General features: G+C 41.2%; 1 protein-coding gene across 1 annotated transcript in view; it reads left to right on the plus strand.

Annotated features, from left to right (window-relative positions):
* Nucleotides 1-397: 397 nt before the first annotated feature.
* Nucleotides 398-20312, plus strand: part of DAPK1 (death associated protein kinase 1) — a 90388-nt gene continuing 70473 nt past the window's right edge. Inside the window, exons 1-2 of the mRNA XM_027880787.1 lie at nt 398-478; nt 893-1039. The gene's annotated coding sequence lies outside the window, so the exon portion shown is untranslated. The remainder of the gene's footprint in view (nt 479-892; nt 1040-20312) is intronic.

The raw sequence follows: 20312 nt of genomic DNA on the forward strand, positions 1-20312 counted from the left end.
TGCCCTACTGAGCTCGCTACTGCTGGCGGCGGCCCGGGGGCTCCGGACGGGGCGGGAGGCGGGAGCGCTCTTTCGGTAGAGCGTAGTGCCGGCAGCGGGAGGGCGGATGGCAGCGGCCGCCAGCCCCGCGGCTGCCCCCGGGTGCCTCGGGCTGCGGGAGGGCGCGGCCGGCGGGCGCGCACACAATGGCCGTGTCGGGAGCCGCCCTCAGAGCCGCGCTGGGCGGGTCTCGCCGCCGCAGGCCCCCCAGGCCGTGCCGGGCGGGACGGGCGCCGGGCAGCGGGGCGGGCACACCTGGCCGGGGCTCCTGGCGGCGGCGGGGCAGGGCCGGGAGGCCGCGGCGAGGGGCGGGGGCGGCTCCCTCATTGGCCGCGCTCGGAGCCGCGAGGTGCCTGCGCGCCGGCCGGCAGCGGCTGCGGCGCTGTCGCCGCTTCCCAGGTGGCGGAGCGGCGGGAGCCGCGGCAGGAGCGGCGAGAGGGTGAGCGGGAGGCGCCTCGGGAGGGGGGAGCCGGTGTCGCCAGTCCTAGCCCGGGGGCGCCCAGGGGATCCCCCACCTCACCGACTGTCAGGTGCGGGGATACTCGGAGGGGTGGACTTCCCCTGCAGGCCCCGCGGCACGTCCCGGTTGACCGGGCAACGGAGCCACGGAGGAATGCGGCCGGCGGGCGGGCGGCTGGGCGCCGGCGGCCGCCGCAGCAGCTGGGCGGCCACCGCTACCGGGGAAGGGGCGGGGGCGAGGGGACCGCTTTCTTCTCCTGGCGCTCGGGCAGGGGCAGGGGAGGCGCCCTCCGGCCCGCGAGTGCCGCTTCCTCCGGGGGTAGGGAGGGCGGGGAGCGCCTTCAGTGCCAGGAGGCTCCGCGGGCAGGGCGTTCACCTCCGCGCTGCTCCGCAGGGCGCGCAGCCGAGCGCGGGGCGGCTCCGGGGCGCTGGTGATGAGGGCGCCGAGCAGAGGCTGAAGCCGGCGGCGGGCGGCGACCATGACGGTGTTCCGGCAGGAAAACCTGGAGGAGCACTACGAGACGGGCGAGGACCTCGGCAGGTGGGTGCGGACGGGAGAGCCGTGGCCGCTGAGCGCGGCCGGGCGAGGGGCGAGGGTGGGCGCGCCCCTGCATTGCCTCCACGTCTCCTGAGGTGCTGCTAAGGTGCCTGAAAACGCGAAAGGGAGTGGGATTTGAAGTTACCGCGTGTTTGCTTTTTTAATACGGGTCTGATGAGATTTTTGGACCTGGACGCTTCCTAACCGGTGCCTTCTAAGCTTGATGCCCGCCCGGGTGCTGTGCGGCACGTCTGGGCGTCCGTGCTGCCGCCGGGCAGCCGTGGCAGTGCGAGCTTTGCTGCTGTACAGGCAGGGGATTGGAAACACGTTGGGTTTGAAGGAGGGAAGTTTGCATTGTTAGTAGTGTGAAGGACGCCGTGTGTATTGCATGTTTGGTTTTGCTTTAATAACAGGATTAAAGAAGTGAGAGAAGCTCTGTATTTCATCGATAGTACTGTGGCAAAGACCACTATCTGGGCATCACTATTGGAGCTAGAAGTCAGATCACGGGATGTAGCAGAGCGCCGCAGATGCAGAGCTGCCTGCTTGAACCTTGATTCTTGAATGCTGTGTGGCTGTGAGCTCCTCCGAGCTCACACTGTTAGTCGTGCCTTGTGTTTTTCGGTGCTTTCCGTGTTTTAAACTATTACTTTAACACTGAATTGTGTTACATGCGAGTTCTTTTCATCTTCATTCCCCCATCTCTAAGAGGGAATCCAGTGAAGTTCTAGCACACCAGTATGGCAGAATCCTTCTCTAGTGTTCACCTTGGTGATTTCCAAGCTCAGGATCAGTGTTTAATTAACATAGGGCACTCAGTGCACACGGGGCACATGCTCCCATGTCTTCTGTTCGTATCTTTCCAGTGAAGGGTCCAGTCCTAGCAAATGGTGTGAACAAGGTACTTTAATAGGCAGGAACTTTAAAATACATCACTATTTCTCAACTCCCAAAAAACCCTCAAAAATCCAACCCAAATCCCCCACCCCCCAAATCCCAGCCCCACCAAGACCACAACCAACCAAAAAACCCCTCACATTGTAAGAAAGTTAATTGGACTGTAATTAAAATAAACTTTGTCTCATTTTTGTGCAAACTTGTTGATGTGACTTGATGAGTGTGTACTTTTATTTTCACTGTAGTGTTCTGGGTTGACATATTCATATATCTAGAATAACAGGCTATGTTGGACAGTGAAGTCGTATTAACTTACTGGATAACTTGATGGATGTGTTATGATGCTAAAGCATAAATTTATGTTGTGTGGTCTAAACATTTTTTTGTGGGGGCACCTAAAATTGTTTTATTTGCCTTCCAGTCTTTTTTATAAGAACACATAGTGTTCCAAAATTCAGGTTTAGGTTTTTAGACTCTTAGAAATAAAACCATTGTTGTGCTTACAGGTACTAATTTATAGAAGAAAATAAAGACACAGATTTATTGTGGGTTTTTAAGGTTCTTCAGGGAAAAGACAATGTCACTATTCAAGTTTAGAAAGTGTAAAAAAAATATATACTTCTCTTGTATTTATTTTAAAGAGAAAGCATCAATGCAGAGTTTCGTCCTCAGTACATATTTATGACACAGAACAATTACCCTTAGGCCAATTACAAAAGAAATGTTTAAATTTGTGGAGTTTTTTTCCAAACAGATGTGCTTTGGAAGTCACGTGTTAGCTCTGGAACACACACTGGAGACCAGGCATTTCATTTTTACAGTATGTGAGTTGCAAACACTGAAAATATTAGGTAGTAAAAGAAAAACAAAAAAACAAAACACACAGAGTGTTTCAGATTGGTAGAGTATTAGGTAATGGTGCTCACTTTAAAACTGGTATATTAGTATGATACAGACAGGGTGTTACAGCACTAATCATTCATCCTAATGCTATTTAAGCTGGGCATGCAGTCTAAACATGTAATATTTTACAACTTTTAAAGAGTGTTAAAGTCTACTCTAGTTTTTACTTGCAAAAGAGTAAAGAAATCTAAGAACCTCGTCAATTTTATCTACTTTTGTGAGAAAATACCAGTAGATGGCAAAACATTGTGAAATGTTTGAGAGGGCTTTTGCTTTAAAAATGGAATACAATAATTTAAAAGGGCCAAAACTTTCACTTCAACATCATTTTAGGAGACCAGGACTATTCCACTGTTTTTAACTTCTTTTTGAACATAAATTTCTAGAGTTGCACTAAATACTTGTTTGTAAATCTGTCATTTTCCATTCCTCCTTTATACCTTAGGTAGGTTTTTGACTGTTAGATTTGCATATAAATGTAGTTGCCCTTACACTCAAAACTTAGAAAGCAGTGAATATTAAAAACACCTTTGACTTTAAAATTTCCTGTATTCACTTGGGAACCCAAATTGTAATTTAATGCTTGAGCTAAGCAATGATGAAAGATCCATTTTGCAAAATCAAGCTATTTTCCCCTTCTTATGGAAGAATTCTTTTATTTTCCTCTTACTTAGCTGCAGGCATGCAGCAAACAAGGTGAATAAATTAACAGGTGACTTTTTATTGACAAAGTTGCGTTCAAATAAAAGGATCCTGAAGTTCCTAGGCCACTCTGCCTTTTGAGAGAGCTCAGTGAAGATGCAAATACTCAGATATTTTAATAATTTTCACTCTTTTCCCTTGTAAATTTTTCAAGTCTTTGTTACATTTTAATACTTCTTACATAGAATAAAAAAAATTTGAATAAGAAAGGTGTTTTGAAGAAAGCAAATGGGTTATGTAAGTGAAACTTTTGATTGAAAGTTGTAAAGGAGGTTTAAGTATCACTTAGCATAAAATCTAGAGTTGTTGGAAACAAGGAGAAGAGATGATGATGTGTCTGGGCTATAAAAACATCTTCTACTTTTTTGGTATTTTGCAGTACTTTTGCAGAAGAAGTAATAAACAATCCTTGTCCTTTTACCAAACCGTTTAATTCCATTCTTTGGTTTGTTTTCATTTATGCCTGGGGAGAGTAAGAAAAAAGAAACTTGGGATGGTGAATGCTGACAGGATCGCCCTTATTTATTTTTCTTGCCCATATGGGATTTTTTTCCAGCATGTTTGTGGCTGTTCAGGTTGGTTTATCTTAAACTTTTGTACAAAAGCAGTCTTGTGAGACTTACGGATCCAGTGCTGTCTTTAGAACATGTAAGAAAATTGTACTCTTGATCAGTGTATGGTACATTGCATACACTTTTTTTTTTTTTTTCATCTTATTAATTTGAAATTATTGCTTGGATTGGTCAGATGCAGGCTATTTACAGATGTGTTATGTAATCATCTAACTATGAAATTTCAAGCAGTGATAAATGTTATCATGGAAAGGCAAAAAAATTAATAAAGCTATTTTGTCATTTTAATTCTGCCTGCGGTTGCAGGTGGAGTGACTGTGCATTTTAAATACCCTGCTGCAGTGCTTTCACTTCATTCTGCCCAAAAGGCAGGAGTTTAAGTTGATCAGTTTTAATAACCTCACCATGGTGAGAAAGCAGGTAAAGATCTTGAAACCACACCAAACTATTCAAAATATGTTTTTTTTAATTTCCTGTGAACTGGTCTTGAGAATTCATACAGTATTGTGAGAAATGTGGTGTTGCTTAAATAATTTTAGGGAGAGGTACCCAATCAAAGCTATGGTATAAATATATACAGTGTTTGTTTATGTGGATTGAAAGGGTTTAGTTCCTGTTTTTACAGACAGCTCCTTCTTTCTTCACCCCTTGCCACCACATTTTCTTTTAAACTTTCATGTGCTTTCTAAAAGAGGTGCAGACTGTTGACATTAAGTTTTGTAATTGAAGGATGGTATTTGCCTTTCACTGTGATTTGTAAATTTTAGATTCATGTTGACTGAGAAAGCAGGAAGAGGTATCTAACAGTCTTGAAGGTCAAGCTTGCTTGGACCTGTTGGACTCACTGGGGAAACGCAACTTGTGAAATGAAAGCTATAATGATTCTTGCCATTTTTGGAGACTGCTTCATTTCTGCTTGGGTACCTTACTAAACAGTGAGTTAACCCTGCTATCTAATGGACCTAGTTGCTTTATCAGTTATGAGAGAAAAATGCAAAGAAGGTGTTGCTGAATATGTTGATAAGAGAGAACAAAGCTTTGTGCAAATGTTTGTTTACATTCTGGAAAATGTTCTTTTATGTTTCAGAGTTGAGTGAAAAGGGATTTATTTTTTTAATTTTTTTTCCTAAATGCTGTAAAATTATTCCCATAGTAAGCAGGGAGCATGTATGTTGAACATGCATACTTATTAGCATATATATACACCCATCTATGTTTATGCATGTATTATTTTTAATTCTTCACATACCAGTTCTCAGTAACAGTGCTTTTTACAACTATGGAGGCTGTCCGTCATCTACTCAAACACTGTAACCTTAACTACATTGCGATTCATAATTGGGAGGAAAGTAAAAACATCGGGGGAGAGGGAACCAAACAAATTGAATGACAACTAGAATTTGACCTTCATGGCACTTTTCAGGCTTGACAGCCTGAATTAATCTTGCTAACTAGCCAATGTACTAAAATTATGTGAGTATTGTCAGGCTCTGTTGTGAGATGTACAGAATGTTAAACTCCTTTGAGGTGATACTTCCTTTTAAAGTGGTCACATTTGAAACCCGGGACAACTATCTTTACTAATGTTATAGTATAACATTTTTTACTACAAATTATCAGATTAGAAAGTAATATGGAGGGAAGGAGAAATGTGAAAGATGGTTTCATAAGGCTAAAAGTATTTTATGTAAGCTATAAAAATTTTAACTGTGGTACACTGGAATTTCCAGTTTCAGTTTCCTTAGATATTCTTGCTATAACCTTATTTCCATTACTCCTTTAAAAGGCATGTATTAACCTTCCTTCTCATACAGCAGTAGAATGGTTAAGTTCTGTAGAAGCAGAAGGTGCAGACCTTTGCGGTACCATTTCCTGTGTTATTCATACAGACACAGTGATAAATACTGCAAGTGTGTGATTCACTGTTTTTATAACTACTTTGTGCAAATTCCAGTAGAACATGATAATTAATTAAATGAGTTTTTCAGGGACAAAGACCTGGAAAGGAACCCTAAAGATGTTGGCCACAAAGCTGCCGTTTGACTGGGAAACATGGTTGGTTGGTGTCCTTGTGTGCTCTTTTGTTTGTATTTGGAGAATTGAAAATTGTGAAATTCAAATTACATCAAATAATACATTCAAATTACTGTACTGTTTGTGAACCACATACATGTTTTATCAGTCTTGTTAACTCTCAGGGGAGAAGTTGGTTGGTCTGTGCTTGTCTTGTGCAATTCCTGACCTTGGTGGTTGCATGGGTACTGAAAAGGAAGGTTTCTTAGCTGGAAAGCATGTGGGAAAAAAGAGGCATCTCAAGTCACTTTACCTCCCTCAAAATGCCTTCTTTTCAAAAATGCATGATAACCTAAAAGCTGGTGATGGTGCAGGCTGCAATAGACTGCTCACCATACAGTGCCAGTGGTGACAATTGCTGCCTTATAAAATGTGTCAAGAGACTTGCTTCATGAAAAGCATAAGAAGTGCTGATGCTTTTTTGGGTATAACTTGGTCCTGCTTACTTTATTTCTCACTCTGAGAGAGAATAATGACTGCTTTGTACGTCTTTTAAAACACGGTGTAATAAAAACTACAGCTTGCTGATTATTCTGTGCTTTCCATTTAAATGCACAAATCTTTGTAAATCTAAACTCATCAGGAAGCAGATAAAAATGCTTGTCTGATTTTTCTTCTGGCCAGGCTCAGTGATCACTACCAGAGTAGGAATGTTAGGGGTATGTTGAAACTTTGATTCAGTCTTTTCAGGCTTTCCTTTTTTATTATTTTGTGTTCATGGGGTTTTTTTGGTGTTTGGTTTTTTCCCTCCCTATTATCTTCCTTTACGATATTTGAGTATGTTAGTTTCTCTGCTGGAGCTGTACATACCGAACAGAAGTTGGCCTCTTTAGCCTAGGGAAAGGGAGGCTGACACTGTGCTTTCATGAGAGCTTTGTGCCAAGCTCAGGCAGCACTGTCAGTGGCTGAAAAGACCAGTATCACTTTCCTCTCCTCTGTGTTTCTGTGTAGGTTGGGTTTTTTTGATGTACTGCTGCTGTCAAAGGGAAGAAAAAACCTACCTTATATCTAATTTATGGCAGCAGTACACTCTGAGATCAGCTGAAACCAATGTGAAATCTCAGCCTGCTTGTAGTTGTGATTGCCTCCATAAATCTACCTCAAGTTAAATATTGCAGGAGGGACAGACATAAGGAGTCACCTTACTACAAAGGTAGAAGAACATAAACCGACAACAAGGAAGTTTAAGCTGGAAATTAGGAGAACTATGGGTGGTGCAATAGTTCTGTAATCTTCACGAATGGTTTTTGCAATTAGTCAGAGGTATTCAAATGTGTACCAAGTTTTTGAAGGAGATTGCATGTATCTTGCAAGACTAGCTTAACATCCAGGTGCCTTTTTGGTTTTAACTGGCTTGGTTAGCAAACCTGTGCAACCTGAAGAAAAGTTGACAGTTAAAGTGGTGGCTCAGTAGCTTGTTTGCTGGATGGTGGTGGCTTGTGCAGGAGCTCTGTCTCAAATAAAGCTGTTATTTCTCAAACTGTATTTTGACCCCCACGCAGGAAGGTAGGTGATACAAAGGAGGATTATCCACCAAACCTGAAAACATTGATTGACTGGCCATGGAATATATTAAATCTTACTTAACCATCATGAGTTCATGGCTAAGACAGCTGACAACTGAGAAAAGTATGGACAAAACCTAAAGATCTTCAAGCCTGAACTGTTTTGTTGCATGTCTTCCTTATGCAGTGAACTTTGGCATAACATAAATGATGTGAAGTTTAGCAGAAGTGGGTACAGAGGCCTGTGCCAAGGAGTCTAATGCAGTTGATGTTGTTAAACTGTGATATCATCTAGGAGGTGGTCCAGTAAGAGCAGAGCCTGCATATTTTGGTCAATTGCTCGTTGATGATCCTGTTAGTTTTGGTGCAGTTATGGGACAGATTATGAATTGACAGCCAGAGATGAATTGTAGGAGCAGGTATCTTCCCATATCCTGATGCAAATCTTGCTGCATCCTCCTTTACGTGAGGCTTGCATCTCTTGTCTCTCCATTGCTGCTGTTCCATTTTAAAGTGAAGAAGGCTAATAAGATGGTAAAACTGTGGGGAGAAACTTCCTAAGAAAGAAGACTTAAGACTTCAGTACATTTAGCCTTGCACCACTAAGCTTGGAGTGGTATGATTTTTTAAACACACTGGAAGAATTAAAATGGTTGGTGAAACAAAGAAACTTTATAAACTAGATGTGTATTTACAGTGTTGTAGTGCATTTCTGTGGCTGGGTTTTGGTAGTGGGGGGACTACAAGGGTGGCTTCTGTTAGAAGCTGCTAGAAGCTTCTCCTGTCCAATGGAGCCAATGCCAGCCGGCTCCAGGACGGACTTCCTGCTGCTGGCCAAGGCTGAGCCATTGAGGAGTAACAATAACACCTCTGTGATAACACATTTAAGAACAGAAGGCTGTGGCACAGAAAGAATTCCAGCCAGGGAAGAGCAGAGTGAGAACAAGTGAACAACAATGCAGATACCAAGGTCGGTGCAGGAGGGGCAGGAGGTGCTCCAGCCACCAGAGCTGAGGCTCCTGCAGCCCGTGGTGCAGACCATGGTGGGGCAGCTGTGCCCCTGCAGCCCATGGAGGACCATCAGGGTGCAGAGACCCCCCTGCAGCTCCGTCCTGGAGCAGGTGGATGCATGAAGGAGGCTGTGAGCCTGTGGGAAGCTCAGGATGGAGCAGGGTCCTACTGGAGACCTGCAGCCCATGGAGAGGGAAGCCCACACTGGAGAAGGTTTCTCCTGGGTAGAACTTGTGGGCCCTGTGGGCGACCCACAGTAGAGCAGCTCATTCCTGAAGGACTGCACCCCATGGAGGAGTGACCCCATGGGACAACAGTTTGGGAAGAACTGCTGCCTGAGGGATGGACTCATGCTGGAGAGGTCCATCAAGGACTGTCTCCTGTGGGAGGGACCCCACAGGAGCAGGGGAAGGACTCCTCTCCCTGACCAGTGGCAGAAACAACCCCCTTTCCCCATACTCCTGCACTGCTGGGGGGGGAGGAGGGAGAACATGGAAGGTGGGAGGGGTTGGGGGGGAAGGTATTTTTAAGACTGTTTTATTTCTCACTCTTTGGCTTTTATCCTGTTAGTAATAAATTTAAGTACTATCCCCATTTTGAGTCTGTTTTGCTCATGAAGGTAATCACCGTGAAGGTGACCTCCCTTGGCTGTTATCTCAACTCATGAATCCTTAGCTGTTTTTTCTCTCTCCTCTGTCCAGTTGCAGAGGGACAGTGAGAGAGTGGCTTGAGTGGGTAGCCGGTGTCCGGCCAGGCTCACCCCATTACAAGTGTTCACAGAAGGTTCTGCAGGCTGGAAATCGAAAGGCTGCTTGCCTCAAGGAGATTCAGGGTTAGTGACCTTCAGCACTTGTTGAAATAAAATCAGTGTGAATGGGAAACCTAAACTGTATTGAGTTTGTAAAGTTAGAGGGAAGAACTGCATGATACTGTTCTGGAGAAGGAGAAAGCTGATAAGGATACAGTCATTGTGGATATCTTGAATCAGTTTTAACTCTTTCAGAGTTTCCAGGCATATTGTAGTCCTTGAAGATGTCCTGTTGTACTGAAAGTGCTATACTTCTGGTGTGTTGGAGCTTGGTGGGTTTTTTTGGTTGTGGCACACTGATGTTGGGGTGAATGTCTTGTGATAGGTGCTTTTCATCCAAATCCAGAATAGTTCACATTGTTTTAGATTGCTGAAAAACACTACACTGATTAATCCACATGATGATCTGCAACCTTATTCTTTTGGTTTGAGGTGTTTTATTTCTTTTCCATTATTCCCTCATGTTTGAGCAAGCTAATGTGCCAGACAATTTCCCCTTCAAGAAGCAATACTACTGAGGAGGAAGCATCATTGCATGGCTGCAATGATGTGTAGACCTTGACCAGCAGCAGGGTCCTTGCATTGTGGTGGGCCACTTTACTAGAGCAAGTCTTCTCCAATACCATCTGCTTGCAGGTGCAAATCTTTTTGTTATGAAGCTTAGATGGTCTTGCTTGTTTTTAAGTGAAAGAAAATAGCCTGAAGGAAAAATATCCTACTGGATGGTCACAAACATAAGAGGATGTATCCAAAACTTTGGAGAATCCACAGTCAGTGTAAATTATAACTGTACATTAAGTGAATTTTTTGCTGAATTATGCATAGGAGTGAGCTTTTGGAAAGGAATAAAATTGCTTGGGCCAGTAGCATTCTTTCTGTGCAATTCTTGCTGCTAAAAGCCTGTAACTGAACTGGTGTGCTGAAAATATTTTATTTCCACTGTGTCCTTATTTGTGAGCAATTAATACTATGTTTCTAAGTTTTCACAAGTTCCTTGAGGAACCTTGCTTTCTGTCTGGGATGTAAATTGGCTTCTGCACTCTTGTACCTTTCCTCAGTCTTCTCTAAAGCATCAGTAAGTGGTTCCTTTAAGACTTGGGGTACTGGGTGGTTGTGCCTCTAGAAGTGTTCACTTAAACTACCTGCTTATGAGCTATGAGAACTGATAAGCAGAGAGACCAGGTCACATAGTCTGTTGGCCCTATGGTGTTCTGAAGTTGTTACTGTTACATGACAGAGAAAAGCTACTCATTTTCTAAAATCTGGTGGCTTTTCACTGTCTTATGATTATAGAGAAGTGCTATGGATCCTCTCATCTCTTCTTTCCTATCTTTTTCTGATGTTTTTAGACTCATTGACTATTGAAGAGCTGTCTGTAGCTTAAGAGCATTGGACTTCATTGCTGAGATAGTACTTTGTAATCCTGTATTTTTAAATGAGACTAAGAGGGCCAATGCTTAAAACTTAAGTTGTGTCTGTTATTTGGTACCCTGCTTACTTTGCCCACCTATATGGTTATAATTGGGTGGAGCTAACTTTTATGTTAATTGACAATGTTATATTCTACCCTGGCATGATTTACGATTAAGTTATTCTGCCAAGTGTAATGCATTTTGAGGTGTAGATTTTCCCCTTTATCCACAGGGGAATATATAATACTAGTGGGTATCTTACTTGGGTCCAACAACTTTGAGGCTGAGAACTCAGAACTTAGAATAACTTCATCAACAAAACTGGCAGTTTATTATTTTATAAGAAAAAAAAAGTTCATGGGAGTCTTGAATTGTAGCAAATTTTAACTTTCTTTCAATACCTTTCTTCTTGCTGACGCAGACTCCTTTATTGGGACACTTGGTTCCTGTTACCTTTAATGAGGGTGATGCAGATGTAATCCCAGAGACAGATATTTCAATTTGTCTCCTTCAGCTTTCTTTATCTTTTGAGAGTTTTATTTTGGTTTGGGGTTGAGTTTGTTGGTTTTTTGTTTGTTTGTTTGTTGTTGTTGTTTTGGGTTCCTTTTTTATATGGTGGGGAGGTGTTTTGTTATGGTTTTTTTTCCCCTTCGTTCGTAGACTTCAAACACTTTGGTGTGGGAGTTTGAACTCTGTTGGTATATTGTCTGTCTGGCAGTATTTTCTCATCTCCATGAGCAGGGCTATCTGAATAGAATTGCCATTGATTCCATGGGATACAAAAGCACATCAGGGAATAGCTTAGTTCCTTATGCATCACCTTTTCTCCTTGCTTTTTATTTGAGGGGGCCTTCTGATACTATTTAATTCACATTCTTGTCTAAGAGAAGGATCTCTTTTTCTGGTTTTGTTGACATTTATAACATTAACTGAAAAACAAATCGTTCCAGACTCTATCTTACAAAAGTGGTCTAATTCTGCTGCCCCTTTTGTCCCTCTAGAAAGAAACCTTTACATTACTGTTTCTTCCAAGGGTGTGTTAGTTCCTGGTCAGTGCTGCCCTAGCTGCCTGCTAGCCCACCTGGCTGTTTTTAGGGTGGCTAAGCCAGCCTAATGCAAGGGTCAGTGAGTGGGATGGTCCTGTTCCTCACCTGCTGAGCTGCATTCTCTTGCTGCTTCTCCACTGCTAGTGCTGGCACCATCCTGAGTGCAGCCTGGAAGTAGGAGGAGATTACAGATTGAGCTCTCTGAATTGGGTCACCATGGGCATGTCAGGCAAGGCTCAGTGCCAGCTGCCAGTATAAGAGTGCACAGCCAGCGGGATGGGGAAGCCTTTGTTTGGGACAGATGCTGGCTCAGCCTGCTGAAGCATACTGTATGCTCTACCTCAGTGCCATGCAGGTGTGACTGGCTGAGACCCCATGGAAGAGCCGCTCTGAAATGGGAAGCAAAACCTGACAGTGATTAACCCTGGACAACAAGACTGGTTACAGCACAGTCTGAGTATGTTTTCCTGTGGCAGCAGCCGTAGGGTAGTCAGACAAGCACTCCTTTGCACAGCTATCACAGGAACAACTAAGTGCCCAAGCTTGTATGTGGGAGTGAATAGTTGTGAATGAAAGCTGAAGATCTGCAGAAGCAGACAATTTGGCTTTAAATAGCAGCTCATAAAATGTATATGGACAGTTACTAAGGCACTTGGTATGAGATTTGTGTTTGTGACAAAAACTGCTTTGTTTGTAATGCTGTGTCATCTTAAAAAGTGGCCTTAAAGTCAAGAAAAAGCAGTATTTTCATCACTGGTTTAAATGATGTGCTTATAGCATGGTGAGTTTCTTATGTATTTAGCTAACATTGAATTAATAATTGAAGGAGAAAACCTAGAATTTTTCTACCCAAAAAATTATTCCACCATCTTCTGTGGAGCATAAGTTTGAGGTTGTTTGTTTCTACTTGTGCACTTATACTGAAGGGTTAGTAATACCTGTGAATTTTACAGTGATTCTTCATACATGGAAGAGATAGAAAGTAATGACATACTGTGAAATCTGTTCCACACCTTTAATTTGTATCATTTCTTGGGAAAGCTGAGCCATAATCTGTTTGGGGCTTTGCAGTCCATCCTTACTTCTGTTTTCAGTGATTAGGTTTCACCCTTTTTTCTGGCAAGTGTTTGAATGTTACATACCCTATGACTTAAAGCATTAAATGATTTTTCAAGTATACAGAAAAAAGCAGCATTTTCTTACGTTAACATTGTTTAATGTATCTAACAGGTGCAGCTGTGCTGCAAATGTCATGCATTTGTGTGTTTTTATATGTGGCTATTCAACGTAGATATCTTCTAGAGTCAAAATCTGCATAGGAATGCTGCTTATAGACATAATGTTATTGCTTGTTAAGATCATAGGTCATGTGCTATAAAACAGGGAGTTTCTGAAAGGGTGAAATAATCATCTTTTCATTATGATAAAAAAGTGGATTGTGTAAGTGAGAGCTGATAAGCATTGTCACTAGAGTCTTCCTCCCCAAGCTGAAGGACAAATACCCACTCAGACATGCTTCAGAACCCATTGCTAAAACGAGAAGCATGAAACTCAAAACACTGTTTATGAAATAGCAGCAAGAATAATCTTTAGCATCACCAAAATCAAATGTTTGTTCTGCTCATATGTTTTAGTTTTCACCCCAGGCTCCTGGTTAAGATCTTCTGAGCAAGTGATGACTGAGCTTTTATATTCAATTTTGAGTCAGATTTACGTCACATGTGTCTTTTAACATTTAGCTAGATTAGCTTATGATTTAATGTAAATTGCTGAACTGGTTTAAAAATTTCATGAAAAGTCCAGAAGAAGGGAAAAATTAATTACTAAAGAGCAATAGAAGCATTAAGGCTCTACCTCTGGTCATCATCATGGCTGGGCTTCACAAACGAAGATTTGAGAGGGGCTCTACCCACGCTTGCTACAAGCGTGCTGATGGCTAAAAAGGCCAATGCGAGATAGACAAGTCCGGTTGCAGAAGGCACAGCAGAAAGACTCTCCAGGTGATATTGACAGGACACGATTCTTTCTGCATTGTCTTTTTTCCTCGAGAGTGATCCTGCGTGTGTTCTCAAAAGCAGCAGCAGCGTTATAGATGGTGTGTCTCCAGGCCTCCCGATTGGAGGCCAGGGTAGACCAATGGTGGTGATCAATATGGCCAAGGCTGAGGGACTGTTTCAGGCAGTCCTTGTATCTCCTCTTCGGGCCTCCTCTCTTGCGGCAGCCAGTGGCAAGTTCCCCATAAAGCACAATCTTAGGGAGGTGATGATAAATACTTATATATCATGTCCTTTATTTATATGGATATGTACTTAGGCATTGATTCTTTAAGTACCTGTATGTGTACATGTACTTTTTAATACTATACACGGCAGTAAGTGTGGTGCTTTTGCTGTTTACAAGTGCAAATACTCTGATTTTCGTATTATAAGATTATTTCTGAAAAGGCTTTAGCAGATGTACATGTATTTAGAACAAAGGGGTTTCTACAAGCTCTAGCCCAGGCATTGTTAATAGGAAATGGCTGACATCCAACTGCCTTCGAAGTTTTACAGCCATACACATTCCCCCAGCTAATACATTAAATACCACTACTTCACATTGGTATTTTAAACTACCGTGTCTACGTGTAGATTTCTGTCAGAAGTATTTTCCAGAGCACTGTTTAGCTCTTTGCATTCTGTGGTTTGATAATCGCTTAAGTGCTTGTAGTTAAGGCATTTGAGGCATGAGACCATCTCACATTTTCACTTTTTTTGTGGTGTTTACCATCCCCAAATTTTACCAGAATCATACATGTGTGTTTAGACTGAGTTCACTCTCATACTGGTTGTGCTCATCTTGTATTTGTCATGTCATCATATTCAGTGAATTATTTTTGTTCTCACTGTTACTGCAAAGGAGCAGCTTCTAAATCTTCTATAACAGGTCAGTTATTTTTGCCTTTTAATGATGCACATGTCAAAGGTTAGTGTCCATTGAGAGAGAACCACAAAGTATCAAGATTCAGTCAATCTAACGCTACATTTCTTTTTGTGAACTGTGAGAGAGACAGTGTGGATGTGAAAATGTGGTTTAGCACAGCTACTGTTGGCACATTAGGAAGCTAAGAGCTCTTGAGCTTTGCAGTATGGCTTAATCTCATACAAAAAGAAAAATTAAAAAAAATCTGAACATACCACGGAGAAGACTGTTTAAAAACTCTCAAGTTTTCAATCTGTCTGTATGATAGCTGTGCATTTCTCTGACATTGAACTATATTAGACAAATTTTAAGAGTGAAACATAATCATATGGTAAAATGAATTCTCAATAAGGAACCGTGAAAAATATTTTATTTCCTCAGCAGTGAGAAGTTTTACAGCTCCTAAAATGCAGAAGTCACAGTATTTAGTTATTATGCTTTTGCTTACAGAGGAATAGCCAGCAATTTGATTCTTTCATTTTTCCCTGTTAATGTAATTGCTGTTCCTGCTAGGCAATAGCTGGATTGGAGAGCAGAAAAATAGTGTCTGACCAATGCTCAGTCTTTTGTATAAAGTTTCAGTGATGTTGATAACTTGCATTTCATGTCTTGTCTGCTGGCACGGTGACAAGCATGCATGTCTGGTGTTACCCAGACTGTACAAGAGTAGTGCTGGCTAGATAATATGAAACTGAAGACAGAGCTGAATTGTTTATGTACATGCAGGAAGCAGGGCAGGTTTTGTCTATGCCTGTCAGTGTTTGCCTCTCACCCACCTATTCTAACCATTCAAAGCACTAGAAAAAGCAGGAAAGAGAATTTAGTCTTTGTTGGGCTACGTTCAGGAAAATAATTCAGTCAACTTCTTATAGCAATCTGTAAAGCTCTTAGTATGCCTCTGTTTTGTATCTGCGGTAATTCATGGGTTTCCAGGAGGACGGAATCATCAAACCTTCAGGAATGCTTCCAGCTTTTTCAGTGTGCCTTTTTTTCTGAACATCTGCTGCCAACATAGACCCAGAGTACTTTCCTCATTAAAATTTGCATTCCAAAACCCCAATGTGACTATAAGAAAAAGAATCTGACATCAGAATTCCAGCTTATGCAAGAGAATCCGTTCTTAAAAAAAGAATTACAGAACTCTGCAAAAGCATGTAATCTCTTTGTTCTGGTTAACAGTAATGAAAATATACTTATTTACCTGACGTCTAAGCCACATCAATCTGTTGACAAAAGTGTAATTTAGAATCAACAAGACAGTACTGGTGAACACATTGATGTGAAGGGGTTCCTTTTTGTTTCTGTATACAGCTTGTAATTTGGAACAACACTTTTTGTACACAGATGCCAGTTTTTCAGTGCCAAGAATGTTCCTTTCATACACTAAAGTTCTAACAGCAGTGCAACTCCTCTTTCTGGTAAGGGTTTTAACTCTCTGCTTGAGAGTTAAATCCTTTTACTTCTTTTCTGCTTCATCTCCTGCCCCACATGCTTTCATTTCTTGACCTTCAGTTGTGCTAAACTAGTTTTCAAGAGCACAGTTTGACCTAATTGCTTAGCAGAGTATGATCATGGAGAAATCTCATATTTTGTCTGATAACCCTGTGGTCATAACTTCTTTAAAGTCATGTGCTCCTTTGAAAGAAGACCGCATTGACAGGAGGGAGGGCTGTGTGCTGGTGCTGTCTGTGGAGGATTTAGCTGCTGCAAGACTTCTCCTTTCTTTTTCTTTCGTTATCTGAAAAACCTTTGTCAGTGCTACCTTTTCTTCTTGAAAACCCATATCCTTCATGCTTCACAGCACTTCAGAAAGACAGCTCTTGAATCTGTGCTTGATTGAATCATGAATCCATACCTTCCCCAAATAAAATTTACCTAGGTGAGTGTTTCTGCACATCATTCCTTAGAAGGCTTATGTTCAGGGGTAGTGTACATTTGAAATGCTCTGATTTGGAAGCAGGTAACTAATAAGAGACTGGAAGACAAAATAAAGCAGGAGACACAATGACAGCTGTTAGCCCCCTAGTTCTAAAAATCTTCAAAGCACCGCAGGAAGCAAGTGTGGGGGAAATGTGATTGGCTTATGCCAGCAGTGCCCTCCTTACCTGCACCGTGCTACAAACCTTCAGGCACTATTTCAATACTGGTGGTACTTTCCTACTAATCTATCAGAGCCATCTCTAAAAAAACTGAAGCTGTATGCTGGTGCAAAGTGAATCCTTCACCTGTGTTACCTACTGTTGTTCATTACAGTCATGAATGTGGAGCTACACTGTGAAGACTCTCATCTGGTTTAAGCTGTGTGTAATAGTAACATAAATGAGAGTCAAGTGAAAAAAAATGTTTTCTCTGGCTCCTTTGTAAAGCAGATGGAAATTACTTTCGAGTTCCTTATATATGTCTATCTGTACTAAAACAAGTCCCAGATTAAGTGGGGGCACAGGACTTTTTCAAGCTTATGGAGTAGCCTAATGACAGGAAAATTATTTTGCTAAAACAAGACCTTCACTGTCAAATTGAAGTGTTTAAGGATTATTGAAGTTGATGACCTGCAAAGTACGGTAAAATGAAGAACATTGTTTTTTCCTAGCTTCTTTTGGTTTCATTAGCTAGATAAAATAATTGTAAGTCATTAATTTTTTATTTTTCCTAGGCAATGATTTTACCTATGTGGGAAATTTCTCCATCGTTGTGGAAATCCTCCTGAATTCAAAGAAGGAGCTTTAAATTGTATTGAATTGTATTTGAATTTAGCACTTAGCACTATCCTTTATCCTGTCATCATGCCTGTGTTTTGCTGAGAAAAAGAAAGTTGAGGTGGGAGAACTCTTCTGACTGTCACTTTCAGTTGAAAATTAGTATGGAAAATACACTGATTTTTTTGCTTGTGAGTTCCAGTATTAGCCAATTTTTCTATCTTTTTGTGTAACTTCCTTAAAGTTAGAGATGAGAAGGTGACTGCATTTTTGAGTGTCATATGTGTACTCCGTACCATGTGTTGTCAAGATTATCTTTTCAAATTAATATTATTCACTTTACGCCATTCTTTTAGTCTGTAATTTGTGCTGTACAGTTTTACGGCCCACAACCCTTGACCATGTAACCTAAAGTACTCCTGTAGCAGGTGTTTTAGAGGTAATGAGAATATAATTTAGAGGGAGCTTACTCACTTCTTTTCTTAAAAATAAGGGTGGAGGGGAAGAGGAAAAAGACTGTGCCCATTTGTGGAGGCATACAGGATGTATGGGTTTTGTGTTTCTGTGCTTGTTTTTTTTCTTCCATTTTTACCCCATGGACTGTGCTGTAATTGACATGTTTTGAGAGGTCTAGTGATTAGTCAGCTGCATTAAATTACTTAATAATAAAGTTCTGTTCCTTCACTCAATTCTCTTGTTCATTTGAGGGGTGACTATGAATTTTTAAGACTTTTAAGATGTTTCATTTTAAAACAACTTTCTTCTGTCTACTAAGTAATGTTTTCTTTAATAATGCTTATGTTCTGGTGGTCCTTCATACATTCTGTTAAACAGCTGACACAGAGAAAAAGAGGTTTTTTTGAAACAGTTTCCAGCTTGACCTGAAGCACTTCAAAAATCAAGATAACATAATGTGATGCTTATTGAACTGAGAACTGAATCTATGCTTTGGGGGAAAGGATAAGCTGTATGAATATGGTTACTATCACCCTGTTGGTGGTTATAAAGTGTGTGTGAGTGGGTTGCAGGTACCTGCATAGAGATGGTAGTTAATGCACACTTATCAGATGCACCATGTAGCCTTGTGGTGGCATAAGAGTAGGTTTACTCTAGTTTTACAATATACATTTGTAATGGCTTTCTCCTTGTGCCGTGTGGAACAGGGTGCTTAGTTCAGCAAAAGTGAAGAAGAGCTACAAGTTTCAGGTGCTGCCTGGGGTTCTGGTCTTCACCTTACCTTTTCAATAGCTTCCCCATATTTCAGGTTTGCACAGGGTGAGACTGGTTAATCTTTGTAAAGCTCAGACCAGGTTGTTGAGTACATTTGACAGCTTGCTTATATGTGTAGCTTTGTTTAAATCAATTGTGTTCTACCCATTGTTCTCCTTTTTCTTTCTTCCTCCTTGTACTAAGTATCAGTTGTTTCTGTATGCCACCAGAAGAAATACATCACTGCCTTCTGGTCTGTCTTGGATGTTGTCTTTGCTTATATTTGCTTTTTGTCCTTTACACTTTGGCAGCTATTCAATCTCAACACAATATTCACTTCCTGCTGCCTGTTGGATATTTTCCTTGACTTTATCTCCAAGTGTCAAAATGCACCATGCTGTCATTAATCACTCAAAACACAGACAGAAGCTGGGATTTTTCAGGATGCTTATAGTTATGAAAGATTGGAAACCTCTTCAGTATTTTAGCCTGAAAGCATCTCCTTTTCCTGTGATATGCTTTTAGGCTGTCTTTGTCCAGCATCCTGGCTGTATTATCTGCCTCAGAAAGTTGTCTTCTGTGGTAACAAGCTCACTTTGATACACTGTGAATTCTTGTCAGTTGACTTTTGTGGTTGCTTTTTTCTAAAAGCAGTCATAAATGTTTTCACCCAAAAGTTATTTGTAATATTTGTAAAAAAAAAAATTAAAAAAAAATTTAAAAACAAAACAAACAAACAAAAAAACAAACACAAACAAAAACCCAAGAAAATTCATCTTTCAAATCAGTCACAAAACAATAGTGAAGCTGGGATTGTTAGAATCAGAAGACATCTCACAGTGAATTCTTATATCTGTATTAATTTAAACATTGCTGATTATTAATATTCATCTTCGTTATTCATATGTAACTGTGATGGAAAATTTAATTTCTCAGTAGCCATTTAGAATTTTCATTCTGAAAATTGGAAGGTAACTTTTTTTACATAGAGTAGCAAGATATTCAGGAAAGAATTAGTTTAAATATCAAGATTTTTCACATGCATATGCTTTTGAGAGGTTTTTAAAGGTTAGTGTACTGTCTCTTCCTTGCCTTTTGCAGTAATTGCATTGCTTTTAACCAGTGTAGCTTTAGCTGTTTAGGATGAGCATTCCATTTCTCATTTACGTTAAAGGAGGTTACAAACTCTGAACCTGAATGAAGAACTATTTCAGAAATGGGGCTATAAAGTGTCCTTTTTATCTGTTCATAATGAAACAACAGTTGAGTTAATCGTTTTTTTGTTTGGAGACACCAAAGTTCGTCTTTCATACAACTTCATTGTTGTCTGTACAAACCTTCCTGTGGAAATTCCCAACCATCCAAGCTGCACATCAGTACTTTCCTGGGATAATGATGACATAGTAAAGGAGCATCTTTATTCCATTATGCCTTTCTATTGGATTGTAAGCTACAGGGACAGTTGTGGGTTTTGACCATTC

Source organism: Empidonax traillii, unplaced genomic scaffold (assembly GCF_003031625.1).
Source record: "Empidonax traillii isolate 1590-97213 ecotype Southwest subspecies unplaced genomic scaffold, ASM303162v1 scaffold6:size4315531, whole genome shotgun sequence".
Classification (NCBI taxonomy): domain Eukaryota; kingdom Metazoa; phylum Chordata; class Aves; order Passeriformes; family Tyrannidae; genus Empidonax; species Empidonax traillii.